Source organism: Stigmatopora nigra, chromosome 18, assembly GCF_051989575.1.
Source record: "Stigmatopora nigra isolate UIUO_SnigA chromosome 18, RoL_Snig_1.1, whole genome shotgun sequence".
Classification (NCBI taxonomy): domain Eukaryota; kingdom Metazoa; phylum Chordata; class Actinopteri; order Syngnathiformes; family Syngnathidae; genus Stigmatopora; species Stigmatopora nigra.
Window position 1 is genome coordinate 11130155 of NC_135525.1, and position 21650 is coordinate 11151804.

Below are 21650 nucleotides of genomic sequence, written 5' to 3' on the forward strand. Positions count from 1 at the left end.
ATCCTCCAACTTCAGAAATCTTCCCCCAACATTTGTCAAAATAATTATTTTTAACAGTATTATGAAAATAAACCAAGTACAAATCCTTACATAACAACCAATGGAAATATCCCAAAGTTTATATACTCCGATCTATAGAAAAAAAGCCTGTACGCTACAACCGCAAAATTCATTGGAAACATACATTGACGATTAACAGAAGTCGAGTATTGAGGCTAACATGGATCAGCAAAACATGAGCATCTTTTCTCCAGAGCTGGTGCCATTTAACTGTGGCACGGTTCGCAATAACATGTCATCAAACTGCTTCCTCTGAGATTATTGTTCTTTCCATGCTAGGCATGTTTTTCGTCTGCAGCAGATATGACTCATAACTCATCCGCCGGACTAATAAGGCCGTGTCAGGGCATAATGCAACAGATACATTGAATTAAACTTTCCCAGACGCCAACACACATAGCTAAACATTCAGAGCAATTAAGACTTTGGATTACATGTCAGAAAGCATGACTTTGCGAGCACTGCCTGCCGCCGCTCCACCTGACAGTAGCGCCGCGTCGTTCGGGCCGCCTGCTCATGCTTTCCCTGTTAGTAAGGTGAGTCAGGCCGTGACTAAACGCCCAGACTAAGTCGCCGCCATCGTGTATCTACGGTGGACAATAGTCGGGGTCGGGAAAACCGCCCATTCGTGGGTTTTGAACTGTTTATGTTCAAATCAAGAGCTCAGATTGACCTTTTCTTACTCTGGACATGACTATTGAAGCATTAATGCTAAATTCGTGCCAGTCCTTAAGAAAATAAAACTGTGACAAGGTCACAAAAAGCTAGTGGCTATTTAACAATCTGAATTTTGTTTCCATAAGATATTTTTTAAGGATAGGGATGGCCAAACTACAGCCTGTAGGACACCCATTGTTTTTAAACAATGATATACTCGTTTTTTCGACAAATTCTCCCCAAGATCAGATGTCAGTGAGTTGCCTAATTTTTTATCTGCAAACACATTTATTCATTGGCCAACTGACATCAAAATGGCAGCCAATAACTTCCAAGGAAGCTAAAAAAATGCCCTCAAACTAACATAACATCACCTGGAAACCCCAAAAATTCAACAGGGACCAACAAACAAACAAACAAGTCCTTCATAATCACCAAGAAATTATCCATAATTAACCTTCAAGCACCTTAAAGTAGAAGTAGAAAAATATATCTCATAACTCAGTCCTATTGATGTCTATTTTGGCAAATAAGTTAACTTTCTAGGCAACAAAATAGACCAGTCCAGTCCAAATTAGATGTATTTGGCACAAACATAGCCCGCCAATCAAACCAACTTCAACACCCCTGCTTTTTGTAATTCGTTTGTCCAAATTGCTTTGACGTACGTTTGTCTCACAGTCGTTTCTATTTCTAAGCGACTTACAATCAGAGACGGTTGTCCCGTGTTTATTTGTTGTCTCTAACAACCACGCCGCCAACAAGTAGACCCAGCCGGGCCTAACAACCAGACATGATTCGTAATTAAGCACTTTTTACCACACACTAAGCCGGCCAATCAGAAGGAGACTAACTGGGACGCACCGCTGTGGTATTTAGCTGTCACTCGGCCGCAGAAGATGCGACCACGTTGCGGTTTGTCGTGTCGCCAAAGGAAAATCAAAGCGCCGATTATAACCGGCGGTTGGAGCTGATTGACATTGCCACAACGCCGTTGGGTAGAAATAACGTTGTTTTTGCGCCATTTCTTGATGTTTCGCCATCCCACTGATCTTCCCGTTGTAGGAATCGTAATCACAATGTCTCATTTTATAACCAAAGCTCAAAAATGTCAATCCCAATGGATGGAAACGTACATTTTGATACAATAACAGAACATATTTTCCAGATTTATAGCAAAACGTGTTAAAATACCCTCAAAATGCTGAAAAAAATGCTCAATTTCTCGGTGTGATTGCTTCGTCCAATAAAAATATAAACGAAGGTCGTCAGGCAGAAAAAAATGGGTTACGTCACCATGTCACGATTATTACTCGGGTAAACATTACTAATTAGATTGTCATGGTTTTTAATGTGGATTGAACCAAGGTTGAGTCAATATAACGTGATCATCTAAATATAATAAATCCAAAAGTGATGCTTGTTTGCATGTCGGCAAATAAATATTTGTGTTCAAGGTGTGCTTTTAGGCGTTTTGTGGGTTTTTCTATTTTTAACAGGAAAAACAATCTGGATGAGTCAAAACATTTTTAGAAAATGTTCCTATAGAAATTAGGTCACATCAACTCAAATGATGTTGTTTCCATCGCCCTGTCATGTAATATGATGGGATGTAATATTAAATCAGAGGCAGAAATTGGGGCAAAAAAAAATGAGAAACCAATACAAAAAAATTGGATATGAATAGCTTTACTAATTCTGTCTTTTGCGCGCAAAATTTAGAGTAAAAACAATTATTTTTTGGGGGATTTTTCTAAAAACATTAAAAAAACATTACAAATACAACCAAGATAATTTAAATGATCACCCTAGATTATTTTTCACATATAATATTAAAAATACTGAAATTTTACTTCACCTTCTACTTTTAATTCACAATTTTGCCACATTTTGACATAAAAATAATTTTCATAATTTGCTACAGCCCAAAACAAACATTCCATGGTCCTAAATTTGCCCTCAAACCTTACTTTGCAAACTCCTGCTTTAAATTCTCCCTTGAGTTTTATTTAAATATACTTCTAGGTACACTAATATATATATTTTATTAGATTAGCCAAATGTGTGTATATCTCAAACTCCCCCAAAAATTATTAAAGATGACCATCCTTCAAGGCTAATCTGGGGTGACCCATCCACAGCTGGCAAACAGCCAGTCAGCTATGACCTTTAACCCCTCCGCCGACATGGCAGCCATCTCTAGCAATTATCTGCAATTGGTCAGTTATTTTCTTAGGCCACTGAAATTACCGCGCCGTCAAAAGTAAGCGGGCGATAAAATGTAAACGCTTCCATTTGTACATCAGAGAGGTGTTCGCCCTCACACATATGGACTAAACGTACAAACATTCTTTGATTAATCCCACTAAAATAGACAAAAATACTAATCAAATATCACAAATTAGCCCGAGTATAAGACAATGTTTTTTTGCATTGAAATTAAACTGGACATTTTGGTTGTCTTAAACCTGGAGTCTAAATATTATACCTATTTTCACAAGGTATACCTATTTGTAACACTAGATGGCGCTAAGCATATTTAAAGCGAATGCTAAACACTTTAATGGTTAATGCAGTTTTATCAATTTTGCGGTGTTAACAATATAGATTGGTTAATTTGCATTTTATGATTGTACTTCATTTGATTGTACTTTAATTTCCATATTTTAATGTTCAGATATTAAGATGTGACACTTTTTGCATGATTTAGGCAAAATAACATGAATAAATTATCATTTCTTTCAGGTTATTGTTATTATTCTCAATATGAAAGTTGTATTGGTGTTCAAAAAGTACTTTTTTTCTAACATGAGTCTTTTCAAACAGGGGCGTCGTCTTATATTCAGACCACACGTTGAATACGAAAATGCCAAATTGCGACTTTTTGAATGAAAATTTTGGCACTCAAATTTGCACAAATATGGAAAAAAAATACGAATTTGAACTCCAAGACATGTCTGCGTAAAGGTAAGAAAACTTTCAATTTTTTTTTTACGACAAGCTACACTTGCGCCATGTTTTTGTTTTTGATGACAAAGTACAGCTTCTGACGCAAATGTAAATCAGGTTATTGGACTCGGGAATTTAGGGCAAAGTAGACAAACCCACTTGTTTTTTTTCCACTAGAACCTAGCAAAGCACATCCAACTTAAAAAAATGATGTCACCCTACTTGCGCAATAACTTTTATTTTTTATTATTAAATGTCAGTCTCTGCAAACACGGTAATTTAGCGGTTGATTGACACCAGCGATGATGTCATCTCTACCTCCACTATTTGCTTATGTTGACTCGAATATTTTCTGCAAATATGCCGTCGCTAATTGAGCGATCCTGACACTTTCCATCAATTTAATAGCGTGATGATTTTATTTTGCCACGCCCCCTTCTAGAACCTGGCCAACTCGTGCTAGAAAATACTTATTTTTTCTTTACTTTTATTACAATTGCTCGATAAATAGATGGATTGATAATTAAGTGACTATTTAAAATCCTTAACACACTTTACCATTGTTTTTCGGACACAAGATGGCCGACAATGGCATTTTTTGTCAAAATTAAGCATCCTATAATGTCATTATAGAGTAATATATGCTTCCCTTGCAGTGTACTTTTATTAAATGTACAGGGTGACCCGAAAAGATTTCAAAAATGTTTCCATTGGTACGCATTTTACATTTTTTATGGCCCTTTCTCTCTTAAAAAATGCATATATGTTGCATCAATGTCAAGGAGGGTGCTAAATTTCCATATCTTTGCCCCCTCTAGTGGAGATGAGTTAAAGTACCTCTCCTAAAAGCACTCTAGGGTGCTTGTTCAGGAGGCCATCCAGTGTAAATAATCCGTGCACAGCCTTGGGCAGAGTTAAGATTCTGTAACAATAATACAGTACATTTGAGTTTGCTCTCCTATACGAAAACCTCAAAGCTGGACTTATTTCCAGAAGTATGTTATGCAATCTCCCGAAGCAGCCATTTGTTACAGAAATAGACGAGTGAAGTTCCTTTTAAATCTGTCAGCAATCATTTGGCTTTTAGAAGGAAAACTTAAGAAGTCTTACTTAGCAAACACAGGCGATTAAAAACATAAAGTAGTAGTAGACCAGTAGTATTGTGAGAGGAAACTCTGGAGTGAAAATTATTTCTATATTTTTTAGATTTTTATATTCTTGTTTTTTAACACATGTATGTAAATATGTAAGATTCCAGGGGTAATTTCCATCTTTAGGTTGAAGACAAACACAGTTTTAGACAGTGTTTTGATCGTAATTTTGTTGGTCTAACAGCCAGGCTTGAATATGATTGGCCAAGAGGTTAAGAGATAGGTGTTGACGTATTTTAATTGGTATTGCGATCCAGGTATGAATGTGTTTTGGCTAATTTAGCACTCGTTTTGAAGGGAACAACACAGTCACCTATGGAGCCAGCCCTTGTTGATGTATGGGAATTTTTTGGGTAGAAAATCTTGCATTGGAAGAGGAGCTTTGTGTTGAAATATTTTGTAAACTAAAGTGGCATCTGCATATTTAACAGTATTGTCCCAATTCAGGTGTTTGTATTTTTTTTTAATATCAAACAGTGGTAGTGCATTTTTGGCTTCGAAACTTGCTTAAAAATGGTTCCAATTGGTTTTGGTGTTGTTTTGCAGGCCCTTCATTAAGTAGCCTGCTAATGAATCAAGTCAAAATGACAGATCCCAATCATTCTTCATCATCCTGCCATCCTTACAAGCAATTAGTCCCGTGTAAGAGTAGACTCGCTCAAACGTACACGCTCAGACAGTTGTGGTAATTATCGTAACTGCGTCCGATAATTGGTGGCTGTTTTAACAAAGTCTGCCCAACTATCAGTCACCTAAATGGGGCGTTGCGGGAAGAGAAACTGTGAGCTGGACGACTGTTTTTCAGGTTCGCAGGTTTGTTTTTCGGGATTCCTCGCTGGTGGTCGGCCGAGAGAAATGACATGGCCCCTCTGGGAAGATGACTCACAATCTGTGTGATTTTGGTGCTGTTATGTTGGGGTACTGACTAATGTTGTTTTGTTCAAAATGCACTTGAACCTTAAATTTCAATTGGAGTCCTACTTAATATCCAAGTGTATTTGTTTACGCGTTAAATCAGCATTACAACTGGTATCTCTTGCGAAGACCATAATTTTTGGGGTAGTAGAGGACAAAATATACACATACATACACATTTTTTTATTAGATTAGAAATGAAGAATAAGCATGGGTTACAGTAACTATAGTAAAATGGACAGTGACAGGCTTAATGGATATCTGTTATCATTTTTAATAACTAGTCTAAAAAATAACATAACAGGCTGTTGATGGTCAGATATTTAAAAAATATGTATACAACACATGTTGGACTTGAGTATTTTGTCGCAGGCTAGCCCAAACTATATAATAACATGCAACTTATAGTCCATAATATACATTTAATGATTAACATTTGTCTTCCATTGACTATTACACACAGTCAAAATTGTATAGTACTTTTCCATTTAAAATTTCCATTCTTATTCATAAGCGATGCTACATAAATGTTAAAAGTATTTGTATTATATACAGAACAGACTAAAATCTGGAACCCAATGTACCTTTGCGAGTACCCACCCAAATATACTCTTTACCAGTACACATTTATCTTGTTTTATCACCCAAGTTCAGCGTTTTCTTATTGATTTTTGAAGAATATCGAATCTATTTCACTAACATTAGATCTGTCCATACTCTTTACTATTTTTCTACCAAGCCCTTAGCTATCACTCAACCCTGATTATGAAAGAAGCGCCTCATCTTTTCCCCTTTAGTTTTCCGTAGCACTCTATGTGTCACTCTTGCCTACATCCTCTCTAATTTCCATGTTCCTTCCCTTCGCCGTTGCGGAGCAGGTGACACATGGCAAGGCAAGCTCTAATGGCGGCCGGCTTCCAAAGTGACGGCATTAGTCACCTGAAAGCAAACAAACTGCGACTAATCTTAGAACTGTTTACCAGTAAATGTCACCGGCGGCGGCGGCCGCCACGTCAATTTGCGTGCCACGTCGCCACGGTGAAAGCTAGCACCTTCTCTACTCCCCAAACGTTCCAGCCCCTACTCTTAATTTTCGCCATCTAGGAGACTTAATAAGGAGCCCAAAAATAATTGTCCAGGCGACCGAAACGGCGTCGCATTTCCTCGCCAGCATCTCCACCCTAACTCCGCCTCCCCTTCCCCAGGTCCAGCCAGGAATACGTTCAGGCCAGAGGTTTGCATTGGATTGGATAACTTTATTTATCCCGTATTTGGGAAATTTTGTTGTCACAGTAGCAAGAGGGTGAGAATACAGACACAGAAAAAGACATTGTAGTCATAAATAGATAGGTAATAAGTTAATAAATAAATACAATAATAAATATATAACTAAATAAGTGTGTAGCTGAAATATATATATATAGATATATACACACATATATAAGCACATATACATTCACATACATATAAATATGTAACCACATATATACATATACATACATATATAAGCACATATATACATACTCATACATATGTAAGCACATATATACATACACACAAATATAAGCACATATATACATATACATACATAAATATATAAGCACATTTATACATACACATACATATATATTAGCACATATATACATACACACATATATACAAGCACTTATACATACACATACGTATATATAAGCTCATATACATACACATACATATATACATAAGCACATATATACATACATATATACATAAGCACATATATACATACACATACATTTATATAAGCACATATACATGCACATAGATGTACATGCATTTATACGGTAGGTCCTAACACAGCCATTTTTATTGTTAAAGAGGGTTGTCTTTGGTCTTTCCCGTTCTATTTTGATTGAAAACATGCAGATAGTGACGAGCGTGACACGTACGTCTCTCCGGCATCGAGCCAGGGTGCTCAAGTTGACAAGCCGAGGGTCATTTCTTCTCATTACACACCAGGGCAGCCAGGTAGACTCTGGGATTCTTTCCAGCCAGCGGAAAAAAAACACGACGTCACGCTAACAGTTGCTCACAAGCCGAAAGGGCTTCCACCTGCTTGCCGCGCCATAATTCAAGAACACGATACGCCGCGGCTTTAGCGGCGGGTTCAACGCTACGTATGTTCACCCTCACTTCATTTCCCGCGTAAGCTATTTGCTGGTTCTTATTTACCCACCTCTGTCTGTCTTCCTTTCTGGCTAAGGATTTATAAAGTGGAAGATACAGTTTAGTATGTGAGCAGTGAGTTGTGTTAACCACGTAATGACAGAACACACACTATAGTATATCTCATACACACACACATATACACAAAACCAACACACATGTCAAGGGGTCACAAAGGTGATGGTAGCAAGAAATGTACGTATTCTATTTTCTCGCATATATGCCGTATTTGTTTCTAATAAAATGACTGAATCGAGGCTTATATGCGCATAAATGACATGCATGAAACTATAAGGTGACGAGGTATGATGATTTTTCTTAAGATTTTTCCCTTCAAAGTAAGACATTAGTACTCCCTATTAAAACCATGGAGGTGAATATTGTAAATCAGGGGTCTTATACGACAGAAATTGTAAGATTATGAGACTTTAAGGCCATTTTAAGGGTAAGGCTTATACGTGGATGCGACTTATATACGAGAAAATACGGTATGTGACTCAGGATTGGTTGTTTCCATCGTTTTATGTCGCTACAATTTTTTTTGTGTAGTACGTGATCGAGTTAAAGTCAAATATATTGTAACTATTAGATTATAGTGACATCTTATTGTAAGGTTTTTAATTTTTCAGGTTCTTGCCCATATTTTTGCATTTAGATTTACAGTAAAAGCCAGTTTGAATGTCAGTTTAGCCTAAAAAATATTCTATCCATCCCCAAAAACTGCCAGTCCTTCCCTACCCGCACTTAATTAATACGAATCCAAAAAAACTCAAAAATAAGAATGTAAATCTTCTAAATCCGACACCCCAAGCCTGGCCTGAACCCAAGGATACGAACTCATCAGTAACCAGTACGAGCCGACAGGTTACGTGATGTCATCACCTAAACTGACACGCGTGACATGAAACTCTGTGTGGTCTCGCTTCTCGCTTTCTCGTGGCTTTAAGTATGTGACTGAGGTTTTTGTGTGTACGGGGGGAGTGTAGTTCGGATATGTGTTATGGGTATAAAAAAAAAAAACCACGGTGATGTATCCTCTGTCATTTCTACGTTGACCACCGATAGTTATGCAGCCGAGGGTATAAAACTGCTGGAGAGTGGTTAGCTTATGATTGATGGGGGCAAGTTGTGAAGTAGCTCACGTCTCTTCGGGTTGTAAAATCCATACGGGAAGGTTACTTAGCGGGAAACACCCCATTATTGCGGCCATTCGTCGTTTCGTCTCCCAATCGTCTATTCAGGGGAGTCAGACTGTCAACTCGATTTCATGTGGGCTGGACTATTTTAGATATAATATTTAGATTTTTATTTTTTATAAATGGATTGAAAGAAGTGGATTTAAAACCCTGAATATTTAGTTTTTTTATAGATCTAAAACAATGTTTATTTTAGCTTTTTTTAAATATATTTTTAGATTTTACTAAATTATTTTTGAACTAAAAACACAGAAAAAAATGGATTAAAAAAGGACAATTATTGATTTAAAAGGCGGACATCAGGAACTTTAACTATTTTAGATATATTTAGATTTGATTTTTAATAAATTAATTAAAATAACCGGATTAAAAGCCTTGAATATTCCGTTTTTTATAGATCTAAAACAGTATATATTTTAGCTTTTTTTAAATGTATTTTTAGATTCTACAAACACATTTTTGAACTAAAAATACGGAAAAAAATTATTAAAAATTTACATTTATTGATTTAAAAAGAGGAAAATCAGGAAATTTTATATACATCAATACTCTTCATTTTAATTTGATCCTAAAACAGTAAATCAGCACTCATGATTGTCTTTCCAGGGCCAGATTTAGCCCCCGGGCCGCCACTTTGACACATGTAGTCAATACAGTAGGTGACGTCATTGATGAATTTGATCATGTTTGGATTTGAATGTCAAAGCATTTCTCGGCAGGGTTTTTTGGCCCAATGAAATCGGATCGGGTCGTTCGGGTACCCGACACATTTATTTACAGAAGGCGGCCCCAATTCGTCAACGATTTGGGGATATTGGTTGGATATGGCTCATTGTGCCCTTGACATGTTTGGGGAAAGCTGCAGATATTAATGTGTGGCTTTGTCAGTCATGCGCCCAGTTTGAGGATCCAAATGCGCCCCGGTGAACTCGCGAGGTGTATGTTACACGCACGCCTGGCGTTCGGCGTGGGCTGCCTCGTGACCCGTTAATGGACCTCTGCGAGGTGCCGAGGCTTTCAAACGCTGACTTGGAATATTTGCCACGGGTTTAGAATTGGTTTTATGTAGGGAGAGATTGATTCGGGAATTGTTTGGGTGCCAGTCTTACGTTGCCTGAATACCGATTTCTGTCCTTAGAGGCTCTATCGTATGTGTTATTGATACTGCTACTTAAGAAGTCGCGTAACCTGACATTTGGTCGCCAGTCTTTTGTGTTTACTGTTGAAACCAGCTCCCAAAATTATATACATGAGAGAGTTTAATATCTAAGTTATGTTTAATATCCAATTACTGTTTAATATCCAGGTACTGTTTAATATCCAGGTACTGTTTAATATCTAAGTAATGTTTAATATCTAAGTACTGTTGAAACCATCTCTGAAAATTATATTCATGAGTTAAATATATATGTACTGTTTAATATCTAAGTACTGTTGAAAACAGTAGATATTTAGATATTAAACTCTCTCATAAATATGGTTTTTAGAGCTGCTTTCAACAATACTTATATTAAACAGTACTTAGATATTGAACAGTACTTGGATATTGAACAGTACTTGGATATTGAACAGTACTTGGATATTGAACAGTACTTGGATATTAAACAGTACTTGGATATTAAACAGTACTTGGATATTAAACAGTACTTGGATATTAAACAGTACTTGGATATTAAACAGAACTTGGATATTAAACAGAACTTGGATATTAAACAGTACTTAGATATTAAACTCTCTCATGAATATAATTTTGAGAGCTGGTTTCAAAAGTAAACTCTCTGTCCCCAAAAGCCCGCCGACCAAACGTCCGAGCACCCTTTTTTAATATTTCAAGCTTTTTGGTAGCATTGAAAACAACTGAATGAAAAAAATATTTGCTAGCAAGACTACTGTAAAATGACTGATAATGTTGCTTTTGAATGTCTACATTGGCCAAGCCGAGTTTATTAAAATAATATCAATCACTAAATAACATCCCTCCCTGCTCAAAGGGTATATTATTCCCCAATCCATACAGTACAAGCCAGCGCATATGTTAAAATATGCAAGGTCCAAATGATGGATGGCTGTTTGAGCACCCAAGTCCAAGTTGGGCAAAAAACTCATTCATCAGTACTCCCTACCATTTTTCATATTCTTGTGTAAGGCTTTGCGACCAATCTCAAAGATTGACTGTCAAAATTACCTTTTCCAAGTACCTTTTTTTACATACCTACGTAGCCAAATTATTTAGAATGCCCGCCTTCCTCAATCTAGTGAAAGATTTCCGTTAGGAACCATAGGAGTGGTCGCCATTCTTTAACACGCCTTCACTCCATCCTAGGACTGTCTCCTCCTGTCCATCCTCATTTCCTCCCCAGTTCAGCATTTGTAGTTAAAACCCCGATTGGTAAAAGCCGCCCTTCCTTCCCCGATTTGGCGTTTTTCCTCGGCGACTGGTCTGGTCCGCCGAGCGGTCGCTCCCTTGTTGACGGCTGAGCTTTGACAGCCATTCACCTTGTATTTTTCTCCACCGCAGCGAGAGAACACTGGGGCGTCGGGGGCCTCGTTCAAACAAACAGCGGGCCATGTGGTTGGCCCGGGGTGGCGACACGCCATAACAAACCGCCGGCTCCTGGCCGTCGCCGGCGCGCCGTGATTAGGGCCCCCGTTTCGGCGAGGGAGGGAGGAAAGGGTGGGCCTTCGGTAGAGGGTTTCCGTGGCGACCGGACAACAGTGTGGTGGTGACGGAAGATGACAGTTCATGCGTCCAATCAAGAAAGATAGGAGAATTTACATGGTTTTATATTAGGACCAATTGATGGAATTGCAATAGATTGTTCACTCGTGAGCTCAATTCCGCTTGCGAGTTTCAGTGTGGATTTTCATATTTTTATGGAATTACAAAAAAATTATAATTAAAAAAAAAAATATATATATATATATTTGTTTACTTATGTGCTAAGTCCTGGTAGCAAATGGAGGACAGGGAAGGGGCTTCCACTTGCGAGTTTCAGCATGGATTTTCGTATTTTTATGAACTTCTAAAAAAAAATTAATATAAAAAAATGAATTTTATTTGAAAAATTATATATATTTTTTAAAAGTACTTCAGTGCTAAGTCCTTGTAGCAACAGGAGGACAGAGGAGGGGCTTCCACTTGCAAGTTTCAGCATGGATTTTCATATTTTTATTAACTTACAAAAAAATAATGAAAACAACTTAATATTAAAATAATAATAATATTTGATATTTTTTTTACTTCAGTGCTAAGTCCTAGTAGCAAGAAGATGACATGGTAGTGGTTTCCACTTACGAGTTTCAGCATCGATTTTCATATTTTTATGAACTATTATTAATTTTTTTTAGATTACAAAATTTACCCTTGGAAAATAATCCGCAATGTAGTGAAACCACCAAAGTTGAAGCTGCGATATCCGAGGTATTACTGTACTTCTACAGATGTTCCGAACAACTCTCGGAGGTTATTTGGGGTCAGCTTCCATGCTGTGCAGTAGCACTAGTGTAGTAGTTTAACTATAGTAGTAGTTTATTTTATTTTTTTTGTTGTAAAGTCCCCACAGAGACGAGCGCTTAGTTAGCCGCCACTGATTACACCCCAAGGTTGGAGGAACATTGGAAGCGTTGTGTGGGGAGGGAGCCTCCAAGTCTGATAGCTTCACATTAATATGGACTCAGGGAGGGAGAATGCCATTTGTCGTATTAAAGGTCATTTCCCTCTTCACGGCTGCTCGAGGAACACGTAACGGGCCGTTGCTTGCCGGGCCACACACGCAACACGCGTGCTGGATGCAAATAGAGAGATCTAATCGGATTTAGATATTGACATAAACAGTGTGGACCAAAAAAAATGAGATTTTTGGGTAGTTTTTAATCTCGAAAAAATTGATGTGTTGTTTGTGATGCTGTGCTTTAGGAAATAGTGGATTTATAAGTCCCAATTTGGTGATTAGGGATTGTAAATGTTCATGTCACAACGGGCTAGTTTTTTTGTCGTAAATCTGAGAGCCACTCACTCGTTTTATGGAAGTCAGGAGTTTTTTTGGGGTGTATTTTTGACTGTACTTTAATATTTTGTACCTCAGTGATAGTGAAGTTCAGGTTGATGATATTGACATAGTAAAGCGCTATTTTGTACATATTTCAGGTATTTTTATTAAGTATTCAGTTGATTTTTTGAAACAATACTTTAAAAGTCAATGATATAATAGGATTTTTTTCTATTTCAAACATTATACTAATTTTTTTAAAGCCCCAAAACTAAATAATTGAAAGTAAATAAAAAAAACTTTAAACTTGATTTCCTCGGAACAAATAGAGTGTAATTACCAATTTAATTTGCTTCAAAATACTAACATAATCCTGTTTTTATCGCAGAAAAATAAGGATACATTGTTAAAAATTATATCAAATATGATACATCTCACCATCAGGAAATGTATTTATACATAATTCAGTTTTTATCGCCAAAAAAAAATTGCATTGTTGAAAAAGCCATCAAATATGATACGTTTACCCATCAGGAAATATATTTCAATTTTTTTTGGTTACATTCCCAACCATTTAAAAAAAAATGTCTGCCCTTTTATGAAGATCTATTCTCGTTTTTTACGTATAATAAAAAAAAAAAAAACGCATCTCCCGGGGCAGTCGATTTTTGTTTTTTCTGGTCTTACTCCCATTCCCGTCTTGCTTATTTAAAACCGGCAAAGCTTCATACATTACCTGCGGACAAGCCCCCTTATATTATGTCACTAAGGGATGGCGGTTTTCTCGCAGCACTTAAAAAGCCCCCCGATGACGGACAAAGACGTAATCAAACAAACGGTGAAAAAAACACGCCTGCCTTTCCTCTCGGCCAACCAAAACCACCCACCGACACACGATGGATCTCGCCTAGAACGTTAAGTGATTTTGCACTTAAGCGCAAACCGCATTATCGACAACGTTAGCGCTTTACATCGCTCTTGAAACACGATCTCGATCTCAAAGGAAGGCTAATAGTCATTCCCAAGGTATTTTTCTTTTAGCCGCTAGCACGCTAGGATGTACAACGTCGTAGATGACGCGTTTTCCCTCGGTAGTCCAGTCAGGTAGAAATAGTGAGCTCATTTGGTACGTTTTTTTTAAGATGTCATGCAAATATATGGGGAAAATATGAGGGAAGTACAAGAGTGGACTTAGAAATGAGTTGGCATGCTGGTTTGTAGTCGTCAAGGGGATTTTGGAGTCGGGTTGCCCAGTTGTGGATTCGACTGGGTGGTCTGGTGTTGTTCTGTATTGTAGAAATAGTGGATGAAGTATGAAATATTAGTTTTATTTTGGAGTCTTGGTCTTTACTATTTAGTTAGTTGTTGTAGGGTATACTAAAAGTTTTTTTGGGAGATTTGATAATGGAAGAAATGGCAATATTGTAAGTAAATAGGTCCTGGGTAGTTGATTTTGTTAGTAAATTATCTCAAGTTTTGCCTGAAAATTTAAAATGGCCGATTCAGGACACAAAGACGATACACTTTTTGTACTCTAGTTGGAGGTCTTCAAAAAAATTGGCATTAAAACAACACTAATGTCAACTATACCGAAACAAAAACATTTTTTCATTCAAAATATATACTTGTCTCCCTCCAAACCTGCAGGGGGCAGTGAAAAACAAAATCGACATTAAATTTCACCAACTTTAACTAAAAATATCCAAAGCAACTTGACAACATTAAACACTTTAACAGCAAAATCTTTGTCCAAGTACGAAAAAAAGACAATCTTTTACAACCAGCAAAATCTCCCAAAATATCCATTGCCCATTTCAAAATAACCCCAAACAAAACCCCACCATTAAAGTCATCCGACTCCTCCCACAGCTTTTCTATTCTAAAAAAAAACACCCAAAAATCAACAATGCCTTAGACGACATCTTGCAAATAAATGTAAGTCACATTCCTCCGCTGTAGGGGGAGCCACAGAGCGCCGATAAAAGGGAAAAGAAATATTCTCCGGGCGGCTTTAGCCTTCATTCCTCATCTGACGGGGCAACGGGCGCCAGTGGCGGCGCTGCAATAAGAGCCTCCGGCTGTCAGCGCCGCTCTGTGCAAACAAAGCCAGCCAATGATTGATGGCCAGGAAGTTGAGCGAGAAGATCTTCCTGCTGTGGAGATAGGAGACCCACTGGAGACCCACTGGAGACCCAGTGGAGACCCAGTGGAGAACAGCATGTCACATGACACATTTGCATGGCCACATTTCTTTGGGCTTTTCTGCTAAATCGCCCCACAACAAGGCCATTTTTAAGGGTAGGGCTTATACGCGAGAAAATACTGTAGTCATATTTTAATAATACACTGTACTTGTGATCAACAATTTAGTATTTTTTAAATCTGGAAACATTAAGTAATGTAATCCCATGATAATATTGATAATACTACCAGATTGAATGATAAAAGTGGAGGAAAACTGCAATTTATGATATACCAAAATGTGTAGAACTACCATATTTTTCTTAAGATTTTCTCTTCAAAGTAAAAATATACTGTAATCCTGTTCAATAATATACTGTACTTGCAGTCAACAATTTAGTATTTTTTAACTCTGGAAACACCAAGTAATGTAATGCCATGATTATATTAATAATACCACCAGATTGAATACTGATAAAAGCGGGGTAAACTGCAATTTATGATACGCCAAAGTGTGTATAACTACCGTATTTTTCTTAAGATTTTCCCTTCAAAGTAACACATTTGTACTTTGTATTAATACCATGAATATGGAGGTGAAAATTGTGAATCAGGGAGCGGCTTATACTCGAGATATTGTAAAATTCAATGAATTTAAGGCGATTTTAAAGGTCGGGTTTATACGCGAGAAAATCCTGCAATCCTATTCAACAATATACTGTACTTGCATTTAGTATTTTTAACTCTGGAAACATTAAGTAATGTACTGCCATGACGATAATGATATTACCACCAGATTGAATACTGATAAAAGCAGGGTAAAACTACAATTTATAATATACCCAAGCGCATTTAAGTATATAATAGCAGTTCCCTTTGATAGCTTGGGTTACTTCTACGAATATCCACAGCAGCGGACAATTTTTAGAAAGCCAAACCTCAAACTCGTCAGCTGGCCGGACCAACTTTGCCGCCTAGCGTTCAACATTGACACCTAAATGGAATTATACCACCTCAGCATTTTATTTTCGGGGTTCTTTAACTGAAGCGTGTACCAAAGTTGACAGGTGACGCGGCTGTTGACACGTCAATCCGTCACCAGGTGGGCGATGATAGATGGGAGGCGGCGGGATGGGTCGGCGAGGAAAAAAGACAAACGTGTATTTAGGCGAGAGGCCGCAGTGGTGGTGGAGGCGCGTGTAACCTTAAGCCGTTTGTGGTATTTTATACAAGTTTTATATTAGGAGGGCTTTTTATTGCAATGTACATCTCGGAATGGAACGGTTAGGAGGCGCAGTGGGAGGGATTAAGAAAATAATAACAATCAGAATCCTTCAAAGATGGCAGCCAAAAGCTACATTTTCATTTACAAAACAGTCAATCTTGTTCGCCAATGCACCTTGGGTTTCATACGTGACCGGGGTTCGCTTCGGCGCCCCCCGTGGGCTTTGGGGGTGGTGGAAATTTGGTGGGCGACCTGGTGAGCTCGAGGAAATGTCAAAATTAGAATGTCTGGAAATTTCAATGATGTAAAAGGAGATGGAGAGGATACTAGAGACGAGAAGGTTGGATATTGTTTAGCTTGGGGGGGAAATTCAATGCTTTTAAATAGAGATAAAATGTTTTTTATTATATATTTTATTTTTAATGTTTTTTATCAATGTATGTGCTGCTACTTCAAAGATTATCTGAGGTTGTTTTTGTACATTAGTATATTTATAAGTGAAATAGTATATTGACAAATCCTTAAAAGAAATACGAATGAGTTCCAAAAATGTCTCATTTTTTGATGTTAGAAATCCCCTCTACTTGATAATTTACTTTTTTATGTATCAAACAAGTACATTTTATCCTAACAAATCACTCACTCAAATTTGACCTTGGACTTTTCCATGTACTGCATTATCTGGACTATAAGTCTCACCTTGTTCGTAGTTTAGCCTGCAACTAATGCTCAAGTACTTAAATACTTAAATGTATCTTGTTTTTTGACCTTATATCACCCAGAGTGTAGTTTTTTTCAGGCTGTGGATACTTTAAAAACTGTTAAGAAATACTTATTTATCTTGTTCTTCTTCGTTATGATTACTCTTGGTTTCTAATAGAACCAAAAATGTGACTTATACTCCGAATAGTCTAAAGAAGGGAATAATTTATCAAAAAATAATACCACAAGTCCTGACATCAAAGATAGCTTCACGTTTTTAGTAGCCACTCCCTCTAATCACGTCGTAGCTTAGCGGACGACTTAATGCCACCCAGCAGAACCCAAAAAAAAAATGGGTAGAAAATTCCGAAAAGGCCAAAGAGTGGCGCGATTCATCCGGGGGAGTCGGATGAGATTGATGGCGCGTTGGAGGAGTGGACGGACGAGCGGAGGGAAGCGGGACTGGCGGCTGGCATGGCAAGAGGGTCACGCTGTTGACCAGGAAGGTGTCCAAACTGGCAGTGGACGGACAGACGGAAAAATGTGTGTGGCGGTGTTAGTTAAGGAGCATAATAGAGTGTAGATTGATGATTGAAGTCTGCTCACGTCCAATCATAACTTGCGGCTTTTAAAGTGTTCCTGGCGGCCACAAAGAGGGCTAAGAAATGTCCAAAGGTGGACGGCTCCATCACAAACATACGGCTGAGACCGTTGGTCTTCCAGTAGGAAATGTCTCTTAAGCCAAAGAGCAAGTCGTTTTCTCTGGCAAGGCTACGAAAAATGAGACTTTTGCTGAGTGTGCTTAGCGTTAGCATGACTTTTTTTTAGGGAGGGACATGATGGACAATGTAGTAAAGTTAGTAATACCTGTCCTGGAAAGTTAAATGTCACTTTTTTGAATAGTTTGTGGGATAAAAAGATAGTTAAATTGGCAATTCTGGTATCTGTTGGGTTGATATACGATTTTCTTGTCTTTTAAATATGGAGTCCAAGTCTGAATCCGGTTCAGGGTGAGTTCCATGGTTTTGTTGTTGTTATGGTGAATAAATAATCAATAGATAAATAGTTAACATAATTAATAAGTAGTATATGTTGTTGTAATATGTCTTGATTAGGTCCAGAACTCGAGTTGAGTATGCGGCAATCACGGAGGTTGTTGGATAGCTATCAGCAATTTCATAAGCGTCCTTCCAGGTCTGCATTCTAGTAAACAGTCCTTAGAACGAGGACTATGTGACATGTTACAATCCCGAGCTCTCCCCAGACAAATTGAAGAAGCTCTTATACAAAATTTATTAAATTCACACATTTATATAATAGTATTACAGAATAAATCCAACACTTAAAATGCTACTTGCAATGTCATTTAGAATAGCAGTACTGTAACTGTATAGGTTGATTAATATAATTGGTCAAAATCCTGAATTCTGTCCCATTTAACAAGTCGTGATTCGTCAATATCGTGTCCCAGTTTCAAATTGGTGGTTTCCAGGGTCTGGAATGTCCATCTCTTTCTGTCTGTGATGGGACGTCACACCGAGAAGGGGGTGAGGGAGTCGAGCGCTTCATCGCTATTGACTTTCTCCATGCTTGAACTGTACTTAGCTGTGTGTGGGCCTGGACCCCCACGGAGAAGGACGCTTGGAGGGACTGTCCACGGCCAGGACCAGACTTGACTTGGTCAACCTCCCCCCCGTGTTGCATCGACATGTTCCGCGTCATTATCAGTTGTCTCTCTAAGCACTGTCGCCCCCATGTGTGAAGGGTTGGTTTGATAGCGTCCTGGCAGATGTTCTTGCTGGACTCAGTTCAGTTTTTGTTGTCTTTTTTGAACTAATTGCTTTGATAGGTTAACCTAAGGGTGTCAAAGTTTTAGTTGGTGGGTTGCAATAATGAAAATTAGATCTGATAAGTTCATTCCTGTAAATCTTGGGTTGTTTCCTTACTCATTTTGAAGGACTTTACTGGATTCTTATTGTTCTTTTGTTGGTTCCTGCTGATTTGGGGGTATTTTTACCAAAAATACTTCATTAAATGAACTTTTTGAAGACAAGATGAATCAATCCATTGAATAATCCATAGCTAGGTGATTGTAACTTAAATTTATACTCCCTATTCAAAGAGACATTTTGAAATACAACCATTTTATGGCAATTTTAAGGGTACGGCTTATACGTAGAGACGGCTAATATGCGAGAAAATAGGGGAATTGTTACATGGGTACTCGGGAAAGACCAACTTGGCCTCTGTTTGGTCCTGTGAGTTTTTTAATGAGGCAAAACGCAGATGTTGTCGCAGCTCCTGTGAATATAGTTTAACTTTTAACCAAGATTACAGTTGAATTACTTGAGGCCGCCTGCCAAAATATGTTCACAGTACATATTGAGGAAAAGGTGAAGCAATGAAGGAAAAGTACCACCGTGTAATCCCGCCCCCCGCCTGATGAGTTTACAAGCTTCAGTGGCAGACCAAACAGCCATTTTTTTCCCACCCTAATTGCACTGCCAATTTATAGTCCTGTGTGTGGATATGAAATACATTATACTCCTTATTTATATTCGAAAAAGTCATTAGCTGTAAATGGGCCTACAAATGGAAATAATAATAATATTTTCAAACACTCAAATGTATTTTTCGTTAGAAGATTCAAAGCTGGATTAAAGAAATACCAAGAAATGATTCAAATAATCTTAATTTTTTTATTATTAACATCTGGAAATACGTATTTTTTGGGAGTCACAACCACAAATACAAACCTGAATGTAACTCTTGTACAAATGACTAGCAAGTCACATTTTATATAACAAGAAACCCGTCTGAGAATGACGTAAAAAGCTGAAATGTAATATATTTTCCTTTTATTTCCCATTTTGAGGGGAGTAAATATTAGCGCAACTTCATATATCATACATAGCATAACACGGGGGAAGGTTAACCGAACATAAACAGCAGGTCAGAGTAAAACCTTGACGGTTATATTATATATTTTGCCTAGTAGTAGGTGACATATTCTCCAAACCAGACGATTATAAGAACGGATGTCTCTCCATGTTTTTCTTGGACGCTAACCACCGCCTAGCATACACACGCCATCGCAAAGACACACACATAGACACATCCCTCGCCATGCCGGCTCAGCATACTCGGAGAGGAGAGTTGCGAATATTATCCTACAGTCGCAATTTTTATTTTTTTGAAAGCCACGGACAACATTCCCAACTCCGGCGGGACCGGCGTATGACGGACAGGCGCTCGGCTCGGCTCGGTTGTACCCGAGCCAGGTCCTGGCAGCCTGGAAACTACGGGGAAATCAATACTTGGACCCAAGTTTCTAAATAAACACCTGCCCTCGGTGGACATTGTTGGCAGCGCGAGCCGGCAACTTGTCCCTATTGATGGAATCGTACACCGGGGGCGCTAGGACGGCTGTAGGATCCTGTTGGGGTGGCGGCAAACTGGCAAAATCCGACGTTTATAGACGATTCGTGTTTGTTTAAGGTGAAAGAAGAACGGGCAAGTTTTTTGGGGAGTTTTGTTGACCATGTTGAGGAATCGTCTTACCTCAACAGTCTAGTCTGAACACTTGTATATATTAGCCATCTCCACGTATAAGCTGTATCCTTAAAATTGCCTTAAAATGGTTGCATTTTTACAATTTCTCTCGTATAAGCCGCTCCCTGATTCACAATGTTCACCTGCAGATTCATGGTTTTAATGGGGTTGTACACATGTGTTATTTTGAAGGGAAAATCTTGAGAAAGGGTTCTGACTGATTGTCTTTGTGGTAGTTGAATTTTGGGAAGAACGCTGTAAGAGTGGTTACACTTTGGCTTACGTTTCTGAGATGGAGGGTTCGATTCCTGGTGTGTTTTGGCTTTTTAACTGCAGTTTGCATGGTGGATTGTTGTTTTGGGTTGTCCGGTTTGCTCCCATATACTACAAAACTTTCACAAGTAGCCATTACCCCTGTCTAATAGTATTTTTCGGTAATTTGCAATTGACTAGCAACCAATTCAGGGCAATTAACTGGAATAAGCTCTATCACCCCCCACAACCCTAGTGAAGATAAGCCAATACAAAAAAAAACAAATAAATTTCACATAATGCGTGCCACACTTCCCCTTAAATAACAATTCCCGGCTTCAATTTAAAAGACTAAACAACCCCTACTAGTTACATCATAGAAAACAACTTCTAATTTCTCTAGCTTGTTTAACATATCTACACAACCATTGATATTCTTTTCAAACTAGTTCACTAGTGGTGCATCTTTATTGAACAAATCACAAATAATATAAAACACAAAACCAACCAGGAGATTGTTTTTTGGGGTAGTTGTAACTTGTAACAACGTCCAGGGAGGCCATTACAAGGGGGGGTCCACAGGGTCTGACCATCGAATCCAGGCCCCCCGAAGGGT

At 38.1% G+C, this 21650-nt stretch overlaps 1 long non-coding RNA gene across 1 annotated transcript in view; it reads left to right on the forward strand.

The window, feature by feature from the left end:
* LOC144211796 (uncharacterized) overlaps positions 1 to 3679 on the forward strand; it is a 99825-nt gene extending 96146 nt beyond the window's left edge. Inside the window, exon 4 of the long non-coding RNA XR_013329660.1 lies at positions 3544 to 3679. This is a non-coding gene — a long non-coding RNA (uncharacterized LOC144211796). The remainder of the gene's footprint in view (positions 1 to 3543) is intronic.
* Positions 3680 to 21650: the final 17971 nt, after the last annotated feature.